The 19,760-nt window shown below is 39.7% G+C and overlaps 1 pseudogene; it reads right to left on the bottom strand.

Annotated features, from left to right (window-relative positions):
- Positions 1–9,874: 9,874 nt before the first annotated feature.
- Positions 9,875–15,749, bottom strand: LOC102417855 (annotated as a pseudogene).
- Positions 15,750–19,760: the final 4,011 nt, after the last annotated feature.

Here is a 19,760-nt window from a genome sequence, read left to right as displayed (position 1 = left end):
AGAAGGAATAAAGAGCTGATTATAGGAAGCAGAAGATCAGATCAGTAAATTAGGAGATAGGATAGAAATAAATCACTCAATCAGAGAACTCAAAAGCAAAAAACAATTTAAAAACAGGAGGACAGCTTTAGGGAGCTGTGGGACAACATGAAATATAACAATATTCACATCAAAGGAGTGCCAGGACATGAAGAAAGTCAGCAAGGGATAGAGAACCTGTTTGAAGAAATAATGGCAGAAAACTTCCCTACCCTGGTGAAGAAAACAGTCACACAAGTTCAGGATTTGTGGATATTGTACTAACCTTGCATCCCAGGAATAAATCCTACTTGATCATAGTGTATGATCTTTTTAATTGTTGCTGGATCTCATTTGCTAATATTTTGCTGAGGGTTTTAGCATTTGTGTTCATTAGAGATATTAGCCTATAGCTTTCTTTCTTTATGGTGCTTTTATCTGGTGTTCGAATTAGAGAATTAGGATAGTGCTGATATTTCTTGCAATACTGGTTTGTAGTATGAACTCCTTTGTGCCTTTGTGGTTGTTTTCTTTGGGGTGGGTACATGGGTCTGGAAAGCTCTTTATTTCACCTTCAATTTTTAAATGATACACTTGCTGGATAGAGTAGTCTTCTTTACACTTGCTTTTCAGCATAAAAGTGTATTGTTTAATCTATAAGTATTTTGAGATTTTCCATCTGCCTATTGAATTCTAGTTTAATTTTCATAAAACCCATTTTTAATGATTTTAATACTTAAAAAGTTTTCATTTCATTTCAAAAATTTCAGTTTAGTAGCATAAAGATCTAATAAAAATTGATGTTTTATTTGCTCAAACTTAAAAATACCACTGCATTCCCTCTATTTTATTTATTTTTTTGTTAATCCTCACCCAAGGATATTTTTTTCCATTTCTTTTTAGATTGAGTGAAGTGGGGAGAGCAACATCAATCTGAGAGAGACACATTGATTGGCTGCCTCTTGTACTTGCCCTGAGTGTGACCAGAGATCGAACCTGCAACACATGTATGTGCCCTTGACCTGGAATCAAACCCATGATTCCTCAGTGCACAGAAGGACACTCTAAACACTGAGCAATGCCAGCCAGGGCTGAATTCTAGCTTAAATCTATTGTGGTCTCACAGTATACACTGTATGATTGTAATTCTTTTAAATTGTATTGTTTTAATAAAATCCAAAAACTTTTGTTTAAAGTATTACATGTCTCCTTTTTTCCCCAATTAGCCCCCCTCCCAGCCACTCCTACCTCCTTATCCCCAAGGGCAAGCCCCCACCATCCCAGTGTCTGTGTCCACTGGTCATGCTAATATGCATGCATCTAAGTCCTTTGGTTGATCTCTATCCCCCCAACTCCCCTGCCTTCTCCACAAGGTTGGACAGTCTGCTCAGTGCCACCTTGTCTCTAAATCCATTTTTGTTCATCAGTTTATGTTGATCATTATATCCCATATATAAGTGAGATCATGTGATATTTATCTTCCTCCGACTGGCTTATTTGGCTTAGCATAATGCTCTCCAGTTCCATCCATGCTGTTGCAAATAGTAAAAGTTCCTTCTTTTTTTATAGTGGCATAGTATTCTATTGTGTAGATGTACCACAGTTTTTCAATCACTCATCTGCTGGTTGGCATTTAGGTTGCTTCCAAATCTTAGTTAATTTAAATTGTGCTGCTATGAACACACAGGTGCATATATCCTTCCTGATTGGTGTTTCTGGTTTCTTGGGATAGAGTCCTAGAAGTGCGATTACAGGGTCAAATGGGAGTTTCATTTTTAACTTTTTCAGGAAACTCATACTGTTTTCCACAGTGGCTGCACCAGTCTGCATTCCTACCAGCAGTGAAGGAGGGTTCCCTTTTCTTCACATCCTCACCAGTACTTGTCATTTGTTGATTTATTGATGATAGCCATTCTGACAGGTGTGAGATGGTATCTCATTGTTGTTTTGATTTGCATCTCTTGAATGATTAGTGACTTTGAGCATGTTTTCATATGTCTCTCGGACTACTGCATATCCTCTTTCAAAAAGTGTCTACTTAGACCCTTTTTCCATTTTTTGATTGGATTGTTTATCTTCCTTTTGTTAGGTTGTATGCATTCCCTGTCAATTTGGGGGATTAAACCCTTATCTGAAATAGCATTGACAAATATGTTCTCCCATACAGTGGGCTTTCTTGTTGTTTTTTTGATGGTTTCTTTTGCTGTACAGAAGCTTTTGATTTTGATGTAGTCCCATTTGTTTATTTTCTCCTCAGTTTCCATTGCCCTAGTGCCGGTGACCAATTCCAGCATGTCATAATTTCAAGAGTTTCATCAAAAGGTTGAGACTTGGGGACTTAACAGGGTTGAGTCACACATGTAGTCATCAGCTGGGAATGGCTAAAGGTATTTCCCCAAACCTGAATAGGAAACTGATTGTGGCTGCCAGTTAAAGGGCATCTTAATCTACATGTTATTGTCTCCTACTGGCCAAACACCTGAACAGCCTTAGGCTATTCCCCAAACTGACAATGCTTCTGTACCCTTTGAAACCTTACCCTTTGAAGTGTATTATCTCCACCTTGCCTTAGGACAAATTGTGTTAATAAAAGCAAGGATCCTAGACAAGGAGGGAGTCTTAAGCTCCTTTAGCTAAGCTCCTCTGACCCCAATGCTTTTCAAAATTATATTTCGTCTCCAGATTCTCTATTAGTCCCCGGATTCCTATGTCATCTATGCACAGCCTTTTCCAGATTCCTGAACCCTTCTTGATGCTAGGAAAAGAACCCCGGCATCCTAGGAGCTGTATTGGTAAACATTGCTATGACATATGTCTGATATTTGCTGCATATGGAGTCTTCTAAGATTTTTATGGTTTCCCATCTTACATGTAAGTCCTTTAATCTTTTTGAATTTATTTTTGTGTCTGGTATAAGTTGATGATCTCGTTTCATTTTTTTTTTTTTTTGCATGCATCTGACCAAATTTCCCAAAACCGTTTATTGAAGAGACTGTTTTGACTCCATTACATGCTCTTGCCTTCATTGTCAAATATTAATTGAGCATAAACACTTGTGTCAATTTCTGGGTTCTCTGTTCTGTTCCATTGTTCCATTGGTCTGTTCTTGTGGCAGTTTTGAGAACCATGGCTTTGTAATATACTTTGATTTCTGGTATTGTGATCCCTCCAATTTTGGTCTTCTTTCTCAGGAATGCTGTGGCTATTCAGGGTCTTCTTTTATTCCATAGGAATTTTTGGAGAGTTCATTCTAGATCTGTGAAATATGCCATTGGTATTTTTATTTATTTATTTTTTAAAAATATATTTTATTGATTTTTCACAGAGAGGAGAGGTATAGTGAGTTAGAAACATCAATGAGAGAGAAACATCAACCAGCTGCTTCCTAAACACACACACATACACACACACACACACACACACACACACACACATACTTCTGAGGATGTGCCTGCAACCAAGGTACATGCCCTTGACCGGAATTGAACCCAGGACCATTTAGTCCGCAGGCCAACGCTTTATCCACTGAGCCAAACCAGTTAGGGGAACCATTGGTATTTTAATGGGGATTGCAATAAATCTATAAATTGCTTTGGGTAGTATAAACATTTTAATGTTGTTGATTCTACCAATGTTTTTCCATTTGTTTGTCTTCCTCTATCTCTCTTTCAATGATCTGTAGTTTTCTGAGTACAGGTCTTTTACCTCCTTAGTTAAGTTTAATTCTAGGTATCCTAATTTTTTTGTTACAGTGGCCAATGGGATTGTTTTCTTAGTTGTTCTTTCTGTGAATTCATTGTTGGTGTATAAAAAAGCCACAGATTTCTTGGTGTTAATTTTGTATCTTGCTACAATGCCAAATTCATTTATTAAGTCTAGTAGTTTTTGAGGTCTTTGGGGTTTTCTATGAACAGTTTCATGTCATCTGTGAATAATGACATTTTTACTGCTTATTTTCCAACTTGGATGCCTTTCATTTCTTCTTCTGGTCCAATCATTATGCCTAGCACTTCCAGTACTATATCAAAAAGGAGCGGTGCAAGTGAGCATCATTGTCTTGTTCCTGCTCTTAGGGGAAATGAATTTAGTTTTTGCCCATTGAGTATGATGTTGACTGTAGGTTTGTCATATAGGGCTTCTATTATGTTGAGGTATGATCCCTCTATTCCCACTTTGCTGAGAGTTTTTATCAAGAAAGATTGTTGGATTTTGTCAAATGCTTTTTTTGCATCAATTGATATGATTATGTGATTTTTGTCTATTTGTTTAAGTGACATATTAAATTTATTGATTTGCGGATATTGTACCATCCTTGCATCCCCAGAATAAATCCCAATTGATCATTGGTATATGATATTTCTAATACACTGCTGGATCTAATTTGCTAGAATTTTGTTGAGGATTTTAGCATCTATATTCATCAAGGATATTGGCCTGCCTTTCTCTTTCCTTGTGGTGTCTTTATCAGGTTTTAGAATTAGGGTAATGCTGGATTCATAGAAAAAGCTTGGAATTATGCCTTCCTCTTGAATTTTTTTGAAGACTCTGAGGAGAATATACTTTAGTTCTTCTTTGAATGCTTCATAAAACTCCCCTGTGAAACCATCTGGCCCTGGAATTCTGCTTGCTGAAAGATCTTTGATTACTGCTTCAATTTCTTGGATAGTTATCAGCCAATTAGGATTTTTTTATTCTTCCTGATTGAGTTTTGGAAGCTTGTATATTTCTAAGAATATGTCCATTTCGTCTAGTTGTCCATTTTGTTGTAACAGAGATGTTCATAGTATTTTTTCATAATCCTTTGTATTTCTGTGGGGTTGGTTGTTACTTCATCTCTTTCATTTCTGCTTTTGTTTATTTGGGTCCTCTCTCTTTGCTTCCTCTTGAGCCTGGCTAGAGGTTCATCAATCTTGTTTATCCTTTCAAAGGACCAGCTCTTGGTTTTATTGACCTTTTGTATTGTTTTTTGGTCTCTATGTCATTTATTTGCACTCTGGTCTTTATTATTTCCTTCTTTCTGCTTACTCTGGCCTTTTCTTGCTGCTCTCTAATTCTTGAATTGTTGGGTTAGATAATTTATAATCATTTTTCTTGTTTTTTTGAGGTAGAACTGTAGAGCTATGAACTTCCCCCTCAAGACTGCTTTCACTGTGTCCCATAGATTTTGAATTATTGTGTTTTCATTGTCATTTGTTGCCAGGATGCTTTTTATTTCTTCTTTGACCTCCTTGGTAACCAAATCATTGTTGTTGTTTTTTTAATTAAATCTTTATTGTTCAGATTATTACAGTTGTTCCTCTTTTCCCCCCCATAGCTCCCCTCCACCCGGTTCCCACTCCACCCTCTGCCTTAACCCCCACCCCCCGTCCTCATCCATAGGTGTACGATTTTTATCCAGTCTCTTCCTGCACCCCCACACCCCTTTCCCCCTGAGAATTGTCAGTCCACTCCCTTTCTATGCCCCTGATTCTATTATAGTCACCAGTTTATTCTGTTCATCAGATTATTTATTCACTTGATTTTTAGATTCACTTGTTGATAGATATGTATTTGTTTTTAATAATTTGTATCTTTACCTTTTTTTTCTTCTTCCTCTTCTTAAAGGATACCTTCCAGCATTTCATATAATACTGGTTTGGTGGTGATGAACTCCTTTAGCTTTTTCTTATCTGTGAAGCTCTTTATCTGACCTTCACTTCTGAATGATAGCTTTGCTGGGTAAAGTAATCTTGGTTGTAGGTTCTTGCTATTCATTGCTTTGAATATTTCTTGCCACTTCCTTCTGGCCTGCATAGTTTCTGTTGAGAAATCAGCTGACAATCGTATGGGTACTCCCTTATAGGTAACTAACTGTTTTTCTCTTGCTGCTTTTAAGATTCTCTCTTTGTCTTTTGCTCTTGGCATTTTAATTATGATGTGTTTTGGTGTGGTCCTCTTTTGATTCCTTTTGTTTGGGGTTCTCAGTGTCCTGGACTTATAAGTCTATTTCTTTCACCAGGTAGGGAAAGTTTTCTGTCATTATTACTTCAAATAGGTTTTCAATATCTTGCTCGCTCTCTCTCTCTTCTTCTGGCACCCCCACAATTCGGATGTTGGTACACTTGAAGTTGTCCCAGAGCTCCTTACACTATCTTCATATTTTTGGATTCTGTTTTCTTTTTGTTTTTCTGGTTGGGTGTTTTTTGCTTCTTTGTATTTCAAATCTTTGACTTGATTCTTGGGATCTTCTAGTCGGCTCTTGGATCTCTGTTTAATATTCTTTATTTCAGTCAGTGTATGCTTAATTTCTAGTTGGTCCTTTATCACAACATCGAGGGTCTCACTAGATTTTTTGAGGGTCTCGCTAAATTGGCACTTTCTAGAAGATTCTTGAGTAACCTTATAACCGTGGTTTTGAACTCTATATCCAGTCGTTTGCTTTCCACCATTTCTGTCATTTGTGACCTGTTTCTTTGACTCTGCATTTTGGCTGCTTCCCTGTGTTGATAGAGTGGCTTTCTGTGCTAGGTGTCCTATAGGGCCCAGTGGCTCAGCCTCCCCAATTACCTGAGGTGGACACTCTTGGTGCACCCCTTTGTGGGCTTTGTGCACAGTCTTGTAGTTAAGCCTTGATTGTAGTTGGTAGCCCTGGGAGGATTTGACCTCCAGGCCAATTGGTTGTGAGAATCAGCTTTGTCTACAGTGGGAGAACTTCTGTGTTGGAGACACCCTTCTGGGGCAAGGCTTGCTTCAGTGGGGCTTTGGTGCTCACTGAGTCTGCCCCCTGAGTGTGTCCCTTATGGATCTGAGGAGTTATAATCTGGATGGTCTCACTCTGATCACTGAGTACACTGGCACTTGGATCTCTAAGGAGGTGTTAATTTAGGCTCTGCCTGAGGCTACCCAGCTGGAGCTATGGAGAGATCTGCAGATTCCTGTTCTTTGTTTAGGGTTTGGAGGTGCCCAGATGAGGCTCAGCTGTGAAGCAATGCAAGCTGCTGTGTGGCCTTGGGCCTTCTTTTGGATATTTGTGTCTCTCTGACCAAGCTGCAGTTTGTTAGGTAATTTTAGATTGCAAAGGGCCAGGTCATTCATATGCAAAAGCCTCTGCTCACAGCTTGTGTGGGGCGGCGTCTCGGGGAATCAACAGGACGAAGCAAACAACTATGGCTGATCCTTAGCCCTGCCCTAAGAGTCCCCAGGTCTCAGTGTCCTGAGGTAATTGCTGCCAGCACCTCTGAGAGAAAGCCGCCCTTTTTTGAATTCCGACTGATGCCAGACCGTCCAGTTTCTCCCCATATGAGTCTGGGTCCCCAGAGACTCGCCCAGAACTGGAGTTCAGAGCTGTCGGGAGCTTGAGACTCCCTCTCGATTGAAAAAGACAACCATGTCCTCAGTTGCCAGCCCTTTCCGCATGCACCTCCGTACCTCTGCACTTTACTTCTGCACCTCCTCTGAGTCTCAGTGTGCTTTTCTCCTTCCTTCTATTTGTAAGTTTCTATTGACATATCCCCAAGTTCAGAGAGTCTTTCCTCAGCTGTGTACACTCTACTAATGAACCCAACAAATTCATTCTTCATTTGTTCAGTGCTTTTAATTTTTAGCATTTCCTTTTGAGTCTTTCTTAGAATTTCCATCTCTCTGCTTACACTACCAACCTATTGTCTACATTTTCATTGGAACCTTGAGTATGTCAGTCATAGTTGTTTTGAATTCATGGTCTAATAATTCCAATATCTCTGCCATGTCTGTGTCTGGGTCTCTTCAAAGTTGTTATTTTCCCTTTAATACATTGTACATATTTTTGTTTAAAGGTTAGCATGATGTCCTGGGTACAAGGACCTTTGGTATATGGTGGTAAAGTATGGTAGGAGGGTAAGAGTGTTGTGGCTCTAGGATTAGGACTCAGTCTTTTAGTGAGCCTGTGCCCTTGGGCTGTGAACTTCACTAGTGCCTCTCAGGTTTTTTCTATCCTCACAGATTATACAGGATGGCTAGAGGGGTCTGGAGTTGGGTATTTCTCTTCTCACAGATAGGATGGGCTCTGATAAAACTCCCATAGGTTAGGGGCTGATAAAATACTTTCTCTTAAGGACAGGTCTTTAGAATAGAATGCTGTGGTATATTTCATTGTGGTTACTTTACCCCCTCCCCTTGCCAGATGGCTCCTGGACAGAAGTGTGTCTGCTCACACCATGACTGGATTCCCTCTGGAGTTTTTAACTCTTAGACTTGTTCACACTGAGCCTACAGCCAATTTTCCATTATAATTTTGGTTTTCCTGCTCTGGTACTGGTTCCCACAGAGGTGTCTTCTCTGTTAGGTTATGATTCTCTGTATCTGCCTTCCCATATCCAATATTTGGTTACAAGGGCAGTAATTTGCCCTGTGACCTCACTTTTTTCTTCTTCAAATTTTAATGTGTTTATTTCTACAATTTGTTATTAAAAGATTGTGAAAAAAGGAATCCTATAAATAGTAAAAAAAAAAAAAAAGGGGGGGCGGGGGAAACAATAGTGCTTCATGGCCAGAAGCAAATAGTGTCAATGTGTTTGTAAACAAGGTCAAGTTGCTCAGACTATTAAAAGGACAAAAATAAAACTAGTTACAGATAGCACAACTGTTCAAGAGGCTGGGAGTGTGGATTTTTGGTGCCCTAAAATGGCCAGCAGAATACTTAATTCTCCATTGCGGAGCCTGGGTCACCAGTGCCATCTCGCTCTCCCTATAGAAAACCACACCAGAGGAAGCAAGCGTTGTCTCTCTCCTGCTAGAGGGAGAGTCGGTTCTGAGAACAGGGCCACCAATAACACAGCTAGAACCACCAGCTCTCTGGAACATTAGGTGTGACAGAATTTGAAACAGTCAACATTTTCCTCTACTTTTGCAGGAAAATACTGGAAGTAAATAGGAACATGGAGTTCAACAGCTGGCCAGCGGAGAGGTGTTTTACATTCAGTTGTTTGGAAGCATACTGATTCAGTGCCTCTGACTCTTCTGGTTAGAAAATACAGCATTACCCTACCACCTCTTATACTATGACCAAAAAAGTCACTTGAGGGTAATATAGGTTTTGCATTAAAGGTGAATCTGCAACAAGAAATCTGCTCAACTCACAGATCTGGGGACTCACAGGGAAGATAAGCTGTAAGTGAGAATATGTCACTAAGAAATGCAGGTGTGAAGTTCTTAGTGGATGTTGCCGGAGTAAACCAGATGTGACTACTGGGCAAGGGGAGGAAAGAAAATCTTGTCCTCTACATGCATATTTATGTCCTGGGGATGATCCCCCAACTCTGGAAAATTGATTTAATTTTCGCAACGAATTAATCAGGCAGGGCAGCTCACTTAAAAAAGTAGCTCGTCTCTCTAAACCTAGTTTTTGACCAATGACTTGAACTAAAAACAATTCAAACCACTGGGTCATTGCAGCCCATGAGTTAAAACTATAACAAGGAGCAAAGGGCATAAGGACATAAGTGGAAAGCAAGCCCTGTTTACCCAAGGCGAAGGCAATGAGGGGAGAAAACCTCTCATTGTATTTTGTATAGGATGGGAACAAAGGAAGAATATTTTCATTATGGCTTTAGGATGGAAGCGCTTCAGATAGTCCCCTGCTCCCCTTCCCCCAAATCAAAACCCTGGCGGCAGTGACAAAGCCAGAAAACAACCTAGCCTCCCCCGCCCCCATAACCGTGCCCGGGTGGCTGCGGTCCAGTTGCCCGCAATTCCCAAGGCTCCCGATGAAGCACACCAGCCCACTTCAGTAGATCCAATGCCCAGGTAGCCTGGGGGTAGGGCGAGAGCCCTTGTGGAGGGTTGCTGGCAGCCAGGCCCAGATTTGAGTAGGGCAAGTCTTCAGCTCCCCTCTCCTGGGCGCCTGCGGCTTCAAGAGACGACCTTGGGACCTGGATAGGGCTCCCTCTTTCACCAGAAGTCATCGGCTTGAGGGGTCTCCGGGAGCCACACCTCTCGGGGCAAGTCCCAGGTCGATCCGGAGGCCTCCTTGGCCCTGACGGGGAGCCCCCTGTAATAGTGGCAGTCCCGGTCGTCTTTGGGGTCGTAGGGCGGGGCCAGAATGTCCAGGAAGGCAGCGGGCCAGTCCACAGCATCGATCTGGTGCAGGTTGTCCCAGTGCGGCGTGAGGATGCAGGGGCCGCTGGCGAGCTGAGCACGACAGGCGGGACAGTGTCCCGCTCGCGGGCTGCAGCGGCAGCTCGAACTGCTGCTCTGGCAGCGGGGCCCGCTGTCATTGCCCACCCGCCTCCAGCTTGTCCGTGCAGCTGATACGCATGGTGCCGGTGCCGTAGAGCACCTTGAGCATGCCGTGCATGCCCGGGTGGTCGTGCAGCGGGATGGACGTGCCGCTCTTGAGCAGGAACACGTCCAGGCCGAAGCCATCCATCTCGTAGATGTGCATGTAGGTAACGGGTGGCAGGTTGGGTGGCCTTGCGCGGGGCGATATTCAGGTCCTCTGCACCGACCTGGGTTAGCAGGCTCTTCAGCTTTCTCAGGTTCTCCGGGAAGCCCTGCGGCATCGACGGCACCTCAGAGCCTGGCACCACGCCACGATGGGAAGCGCTGCGTCCGCCCCCATGGCCTTGGAAGGTGAGGCAGGCCTGGCAGGCGATCCGCTGGATCAGGGAGACCACGTTGTCTCCAGGTATGCACGGCGGTTCCTCCAAGTACCGAGGCCAGCCCCCTCCTTTCCTCCACCCCTTGCGGTTATCTGCGGCCCCCACGGCTGTGAGCACCCTGGGCGGGAGGCCCCGCAACTACGGGCTCGTGGGGCACGGGGTACCGCGGCCACTAACCTCTACAGCCAGTGCTCTTGCCTCACGCCCCCTCCGAGCAAGCGCGTGCCCAGCCCATGCCCGGCACTCGCAATCCAGGAGCAGGTACCGGCCTGGCAGGCCGTGGGGGGCTTGTCTTATCCAAGGCTCCATTGATTTGGCCCGTACCTATGATTATGGACAGGTGCCATGACCTCACTTCTTTGATTAAACCAAAGGTTGTCAATTTTTCAGTTTGTTCAGCATTTTATTTGTTGTTAGGATGGAGTGATGAAGCTGGACCACAATCTGGAAGGGTCTGAGATACTACCTTTGAGCTCTAAACTTCCAAGACTTCTTCCTTCATAAAACTGATAAGATTTTAATGCAGAAAGTCTGACCCTAAGACTGATAGTTAGATGTATAATAAAACTTTCCTTTCATTTATTTTAAGGGAAAACAGCTTCATAAAAATAAGTGAACTTAGTAAACTAAAAAGGACTTATAGCCTAAAACCTAAACCTATTGCTGTAGAATATCCATTTCTTTGGGATTAGGCAAGACACTTCCCCAGTACCAGTATAGGCTATAAATAGTGTGATTAAAAGTGATAAGATTGATTTCTGCATGTGGTTGAGAGTTTAGATTTCTATATAATGAATTAAGTATGATTTATAGAGAAACTGCAGCTCTATTTCTTTCAATTATCCAGAGTACATGCTGTTTTGAGGATTTCTTTAGTATGAATGTAGTGAGTGTGTGTGTGTGTGTGTGTGTGTGTGTGTGTGTGTTCGAGACAGAGAGAAAGAAACTGAAAGAGTACAAGAATATACAACCCCCCAAATAGAAACATGGAAGCATATTTTTCTATAAATTTCTCTAAAATGGCAAAATCAAAACTGAAAGATAACAACGGAGGAAATGGGTTATAGATCTAAGTAAGTTTGTAATTTCAATACTGTTGTTATAAAACTCGTCAATTATTTCATGAGAGAACAGCAGTCCTCAATCTCAATGGAAAACCTTTGGTGACCAATACATTTTTCTCTCTTCCATAAGCCCTGGCCTTACTCCTAAAAACTGCTCTATAGAAACTGTCCACTAAATAGGGTCATGGAAACATGCAGGTAAGACCTACATGCAGAAATTATATTTACAAAGAAGTCCAATCACTTACACTGGCAGATATTTAGTTTAGTTTAGATTCAGGACCTTAAAAATAGTAATGTTAATTAAAAAGCAACTTTTATTAATGAAAAATCAATGAATAAAATTTGCTTTCAAAAGTTTAAAGTTACAAAGCAACAAATTAAGAAATTAAAAGTTTAAAACTTCAATTGCTTATCCTCATATTTTAAAATAATTTTTTGTTTTCTATAGGCTTTCTATTTTTGGAGGTCAAAATCTCTCTCTTTTAAGTTTAATCATATGGAACATCTAGGAAAAAAATCAAGAAAATCTCATACATATTTGGTGACAATGAGATACTTTAAACTGTTAGTATGAAAGCAAGTTTTATATAACTATTTACAAGGCAACAGATGTTTTAAAAATTGCAGCCTAATGTAATAACTGTAATATTGCCAGAAATATAATATTCATTTTACTAACTGAAAAATAAATGTGGCTGGCTGGTGTGGCTCAGTGGTTGAGTGTTGACCCATGAACCAAGAGGTCTGGTTTGATTCCCACTCAGGGCATATGCCTGGGTTGTAGGCTCGATCCTCTTTTGGGGGTGTGCAGGAGATAGCTGATTAATGTTTTTCTCTCATTATGTTTCTATCTCTCTATCCCTCTCCCTTCCCCACTCTCTAAAAAAAATAAACATTAAAAAAATAAATGTGAAAAGTAGGTTTTAAATAAAAATGTTTAATCAATGCTATTTCTAATCTATGCAATTTAACATTAAAAGTTATAAAAACATAAAAATATAAATCTCTTAAGCAATTATTCTTTTGACAGATTCAAGGAAAAATTTTCTTTTTGTCCACATATTGACTCTAATCAAGCGGATAATCTCATCTGGGAGTACATAGATTTAACAGTGGTATTGTTAGCTTGTGGTTTAATATTTATCAAACACATTTCTTATTTTACATACCATTTGTAATACACTTATTCAATCTTCCTTGTGGAGGAAAAGCATTTTTTGTCACCTGTGGTTTTGTTTCCTCTGTTTCTAAAACGACAATTTCCTTAGTTTCTTCATCTTCTCCAGTATTATCATCTTTGAGGATCTGAAGTAAAACAAAGGAATATTTTAAGAAATTTACTTTCCATACAAATTTATGAAGGTATAAAACCACCAAATCTCATAATTAAACTCTTATTATTACTGTCAACATGGAGAATTACACACACAAAAGACTATTCATGCTCTATATCAATATATGATATTGACATATGGGGATGTCATAGGTGTACATTTTATTTTGCAGGATACCTTGACTTAGCCTTTTATAGACTTCAGGCCTGTCATTTTCATTTGTGATTTATATATATGAATAAGTGAGCCTATAGTGTGGATAGAGTAATGAAAAGTGTCCCTCCTCAATTTAATTCCCAAAGATTATCAAACTAACTTCTGTGGAATAAAAATACAACTAAATTGGAAAGGAGGTAAACATGGACCGATTTCATTTGAAAAATTATGTAACTGAAAGAAAAATTAAAAAAAAAAACAGATCAAGCCTTCAGAAGGTGAAGGTTCAAGCTTCCACTATTATTTATAGATAACATATTCAGATAGTTCAGGGGTATACTTCAATCTTTCAGACTTTTAATAGTAGTTAGTCTAATTATGAAACTGCTGGTTTAGGGAGAAAACAGTTCATGAGAATACTGAAAAGCTTTTCCCAAGGTAAAAAACAAAATTTTTTAAATAAAAAAAGAGTCAAGTTAACCCTAGAACAGAGATCTTCAAATTTGCCTTACTGTCCTCATGAAATGTATATATATATGTGTGTGTGTGTGTGTATTGATAATACTTTGGGTCTTTGAGTACATGAAAGAGAGAACATCACATTGTCACAAGAAATGTAATGAAGGCTAGAGAGCATGGACAGAATAAGGGAAGGAAGAGGAAACATTTAATGGCTGGGGGAACAGGGGCACCAGAGCAGCTGATGTAAACAAATTATGTAGCTCTTTAAGATCAAAGTTCTTTAAATCTAATCATGATTAATCTGTTTGAGTTCCCATGTAGAGATCTTTTTTTAAAAGTCTGTCACTATACAAAAGGGCCAAGATGTATATGGCCCAAGGGCAAAGATGAATTTTGATTAGGATAAGTAAAAGGTCATATACAGTAAAACCATATTTCTTTAAATTTTATTATTTCAGAATTTATAACAAATTGACATAAACTAAGATGAAGTCTTTTTTTGAAAATAATATATAAATTTATTAATAAATAAACAGTAACAAAAGGATATAACAACAACAGAGGCATGATCTAAAAACAACAAAAACATGATATGAAAACAACAAAAACATGATATAAAAACAACAGTGATGCAAACAATGACTGATAAAGTGATTAAACTTATTCTAATATCTCCCTGTACACCACATTAAGAGTGAAAACACTTTCAGAGTGCTTGACTAATTTCCCTTGTGATGAGGTACTTAGAACTTTAACTGTAACATCACATGCTCTTCAAACTCGAGAGAAAGCAACATATAACTGACCATGTGCAAAAACGGGTTCAGGTAGGAACATGCCTACTCTGTCTAGAGTTTGTCCTTGTGATTTATTAATAGTCATCACAAATGCTGGCATCACAGGAAACCGTCGTCGAATCAATTTAAATGGGAGGCCAGTGTCAGATGGGGACAAATTAATTCTTGGAATCAGAACAGCCTCTCCCTCTGCAGATCCTGTTAATACTTCAGCTTCAATAATGTTAGGTCGTAATCTTTTGATAATAAATCTGGTACCATTACAAAGACCCCATTTACTATTGAGATTTCTCAATAGCATGATGATTGCACCCACTTTCAATTTTAATTTATGACACGGCATTCCCGAAGGAGTAATAGTATTCAGAATTCGATGGGGAAATTTTCCTTTGTTTCTTTGTTATGGGGTGGGACCACAACATTAGTAACAAAGAAACAGAATTAAAACTTTATTGTGGGGAGCCGCTGCAGTGTTTTGGACAGGTTCAAGCCTTGGACTGATGAGAGGGCACAGTCCTCTCATTGCCACGTGCAAGTCCCAGCTTGGAGGGCAGGGCCCTCCCAAGATGAAGTCTTTACAGATAAAAATAATAATCGCAATTAGTGGTGAATATTTTAAATATTTAAAAGAAGAACCTTTGGCCCTTAAAAACTATAGAAGTCTCATTTTTTAAAAAAATAAAAGATTATAGTACTAATATGAGCAATTATTATTTAGGAAAACTAGACCTTATTCTATATACTTGCAAAAATAAAACTTGGGTCTCTTCAAATACAGAGTGGGGAAAAAGTAGGTTTGCAGTTCTTTGTATGGAGAATAATATAAAATAAATAATATAAGAAAAACTGTGTTTCACAAATTCACAACTGTAAACCTAATTTTGCCTCACCCTGTATATAGTACAACATTTTAATTAGTTGGATTTGTCTTTACCTTTTGTAGTCTAAATTACTGAGCTGTTCCTGGACATGGCAAAAAATAAGAAGCTACATACAATTTCCAGTATTCCTAAAATATGCTCTCTTTAACTCGAAAACAATCTGTAGTCACACCTTTCCATCTTTTAATTTCTTTTGCGCATTTCTTAGGACCCATTAAAACCAGCTAATGACCACTTCTCATTTTTAACCAAACATATAAGAAAAACCTAATAAATAAGCTTTAGAAATATATTTTATGATCAAGTTGATTTTTATATCATGTATTACAGTATAGCTTTAAGTTTTTACCTGAGGAGTTATAGATGATTGGATGTTTTTATCCTCCAACTGTTCATTTTCTAGTTCTGTGATGTCCATGCTAATATTTAAAAGAAAAATTATTTGAAAGAAAAAAACAGGACTATAATTCCATATGACAACGAACATAGTTAAGTGGAATTAATTTCTTAATGATTTTTTAAATAATAAAGTTGTATCATAGTCAAGTTAGATATCTTTATAGTCAAAACAGTTCCAATATTCATTTTAAAGTTATTAACCAAAGTCATGTGCATAAGTTTTTAAAAACGATTATCATACAGAAGTGTAATACTTCTCAATAGTTCATAATGCTGGGCATATCTTAAAAGCATATCCTAGAAAACATAGCTCTTTATTTCATGCTTGACGTCATTACCACCATGGATTTACCCTATCTTCAGTCACACTCCTGCATAGGATATTTCAAGAAAATTTAAAATGAAACATGATCAACTATGTTAATACCTACATCTGTAAGTATTACTGGTGATAGTAGAAAGGTACTGACTGCAAATGGCATAAATAGTATTTGGAACTTATTCTAACTCCAGGTTTTCTACCTAGCTGTCTAATTCCCATTCTTCTTGTTTTTCTCTCTCTCAAAGGCGGTTGGTAAACTATATCTTTACCCCAATAGCTTTAGATATGTTACTAAGTTACAATGAAAAAAATCTCTTTTCCCTAGTAATGATCTTCCCATCTCAAAGTTTTATCTTTTGTAGAATGAATTTATCTAGGGCAGTGGTTGGCAAACCGTGGCTCACGAGCCACATGCAGCTCTTTGGCCCCTTGACTGTGGCTCTTCCACAAAATACCGCGTGCGGGCGTGCACGTAAGTGCAATTGAAACTTCACAGCCCATGCACAGAAGTCAGTTTTCGGCCTGGGCGAGTCTATTTTGAAGAAGTGGCATTAGAAGAAGTGGAGGGTGTCGGTCGGTTGGGCGACGGGAGAAGTGGCACAGGCGGAGGAGGTGCCAAGTATCAACAGTACTTAAACTATATAGGTAGGTTAATAACAATGTACCTACCTATATAGTTTAAGTTTAAAAAATTTAGCTTTTAAAAGAAATTTTAATTGCTGTACTGTTGATATTTGGCTCTGTTGACTAATGAGTTTGCTGACCACTGATCTATTTGATTCATGACCAGATGGATGACCAGTCACCAGGAAATGCATGGAGCACCTTTGGGTCCCGCCCCTGCAGTTCAAAGGCTCCTATCACAGCAAGGCTGGTGGCCCAGTGGGCAGGGCAAGGCAGGCGCCGACAGCAGGGCCTGGCTGCCAGGTGCTGCAGCCCACAGACAGACAGCAGGGCCTGGCTGCCAGGCGCTGCGGCCCTCAGAGAGCAGGGCCTGCCAGCCACAGCATGCCAGCAGTCCCGCTTCTGCACATAAGCTGCAAAGGAAACACCTTTTCTGACTGCTCACTGGCTTATTACTCAAGTTACCACTCACAGTGTTCTTGGTAACTTGGGTAATAAGAATCCAAGAAGGTGATCTAGGGTTTTTCCACCTCACTCCTGGAGGAAAAAACAAAGGTCCACTGCTGGAGGGGCTGAGAAATGTCATATCCTGCCCTAGCCGGTTTGGCTCAGTGGAAAGAGCCTCGGCCTACCAACCGCAGGGTCCGGGTTCAATTCTGGTCAACGGCATGTACCTACGTTGCAGGCTCCTCCCTGGCCGGGGCCCAGGTCAGGGCTCATGCAAGAGGCAATCAATCGAAGTGTCCCTCTCACATTGATGTTTCTGTCTTTCCCTCTCTTTTCCACGCTCTCTAAAAATCAATAGAAAAATATCCTCAGGTGAGGAAAGAAAGGAAGGAAGGGAGGGAGGGAGGGAGAGAGGGAGGGAGGGAGGGAGGGAGGAGGGAAGGAAGGAAGGAAGGAAGGAAGGAAGGAAGGAAGGAAGGAAGGAAGAAAGAAAGAAAGAAAGAAAGAAAGAAAGAAAGAAAGAAAGAAAGAAAGATCATATCCTATGAAAGAGACATCTTGAAAATGCATAAAGAAAGTTGTCATTTTTTTTTCGTTGAAGAGACTGGAGTCCCTGTTGAGGAAAACACCTTGGTGGCTGCGGCAGCCAGCAGTGGCAGCAGCAGCGGGGTGATGGGGGCCTAAGCCATCAGTAGGACATCTCCTGAGGGTACAGGTGGTGCTGCGCCCCCCCCGCCACACACACACACGAATTTCGTGCACAGGGCCTCTAGTTAATATATATCAGCTCAAATTAAGATGCAGACCCATAAACTTTCCTAAAAGTTTTTATTTCCTAAATAGATAGCTCTTCAACTATCTATGAAGAAAATACCTAGTGATGGAAAGAGATTAAACACAGAACTTATATACATATATGCCCGTGGACCTGTGGATACTCAGTGTTTGAACCTTCTGGTGATAGTTAGAATGGGGAGACAACGAAACAATCCCAGAGGAATGAAAAAGAGGAATCACCACAAAAAGAAATAAGTGAAACTGAGGCATGAACCATGACTGAAAAAGAATTCAGAGTAATGGTCTAATGGTCGTACAGTTCATACACCGGATGGACGAAAAAATCAACAAACTATGCAAAAATGAGGAAGAAATCAAAAGTGAAATAGCTACAATTAAAAACACCATGGAAGGTTTCAACAGTAGACTAGAAGAAGCAGGGGACTGAATTAGTGAGTTTGAAGAAAAGGTAAGGAAACAAGCCCAGTCTGAATAGCAACTGGAGAACAAAACTAAAAAGGAGAAGAGCCTAAGGGAGCTTTGGGAAAACACAAAACGAAGTAACATAGTTTAATAGGGCTGCCAGAAGGACAAGAAGAGCAGCAAGGATTACAAAATCTATTTGAAGAAATAATGACAGAAAACCTCCCAGATATGGGGAAGAAAAAAGTTACACAAGTCCACACAGTCATTTGTCCTCAAGCAAGAGGAAACCCAAAAGTCCCATACCAAGACACATCATAATTACAATGACAAATGTTAACGACAAAGAGAGACTCTTAAAGGCTGCAAGAGAGAGACAGAGTTACTTACAAAGGATCCCCCATCAGATTATCAAATGATTTCTCAACAGAAACACATCAAGCTAGAAGGGAATGGAAAGAAGTATACAAAGTGATGCAAAACAAAGGACTAGGTCCAAGAATACTCTTTCCAGCAACCCTATCAATCAAAATTGAAGGAGAAATCAGGACCTTCTCAGACAAAAAAAAGGCTAAGGCAGTTTACACTACCAAGCCAGCAATGCAAGAAATGCTAAAGGGGATGTTTGTAAAAAGAAATAGAAAGGGAGGAAGGAACACAGGCATAAAGTACAGAAGTGGCTACAAACAAGTATCTATCAATAACAACATTAAATGTAAATGGATTAAATGCTCCAATCAAAAGACATCAAGTGAATGAATGGATTAAAAAAATGACCCATATATCTGCTGTCCACAGGAGACCCACCTCAGAACAAGAGATTCACACAGACTGAAAGTGAAGGGATGGAAAAATATCTACCAGGCAAATGGAAATGGAAAAAAATTAAAAAGCTGGGGAAGCAATATTTATATCTGACAAAATAGACCTCAAAGTGAAGACCATAACAAAAGACAAGAAAGGACACCTCATAATTCAAAGGCATCAATATAACAAGAGGCTATAACTCTGGCAAACATTTATGCACCCAATGCAGGAGCACCCAAATACATTAAAAAACTGCTGAAAGATATCAGGGGTGAGATTGACAGCAACGCAATCATAGTAGGAGACTTTAATGCCCCATTAACATCACTGGATAAATCCTCTAAACAAAAAATTAGCAAAGAAACATCAATACTAAATGATGCACTAGAGCAGATGGGCTTAATCAACATCTTTAGAACATTCCACCCCAAAACTACAGAATATACATTTTCTCAAGTGCACATGGGTCATTTCCAAAGATAGACCACATATTGGGACACAGGCAAAGTCTCTCCAGATCCAAGAGGATTGAAATCATATCAAGCATCTTCTCAGATTACAATTGCATAAAATTAGAAATCAACTATAGTAAAAACAATCACAAAAATTCAAACACTTGGAGGCTGAATA

This window comes from Myotis lucifugus, unplaced genomic scaffold (genome assembly GCF_000147115.1).
Source record: "Myotis lucifugus unplaced genomic scaffold, Myoluc2.0 scaffold_268, whole genome shotgun sequence".
NCBI classification, from domain to species: domain Eukaryota; kingdom Metazoa; phylum Chordata; class Mammalia; order Chiroptera; family Vespertilionidae; genus Myotis; species Myotis lucifugus.
This window is presented reverse-complemented; position numbering and strand designations above follow the sequence as displayed.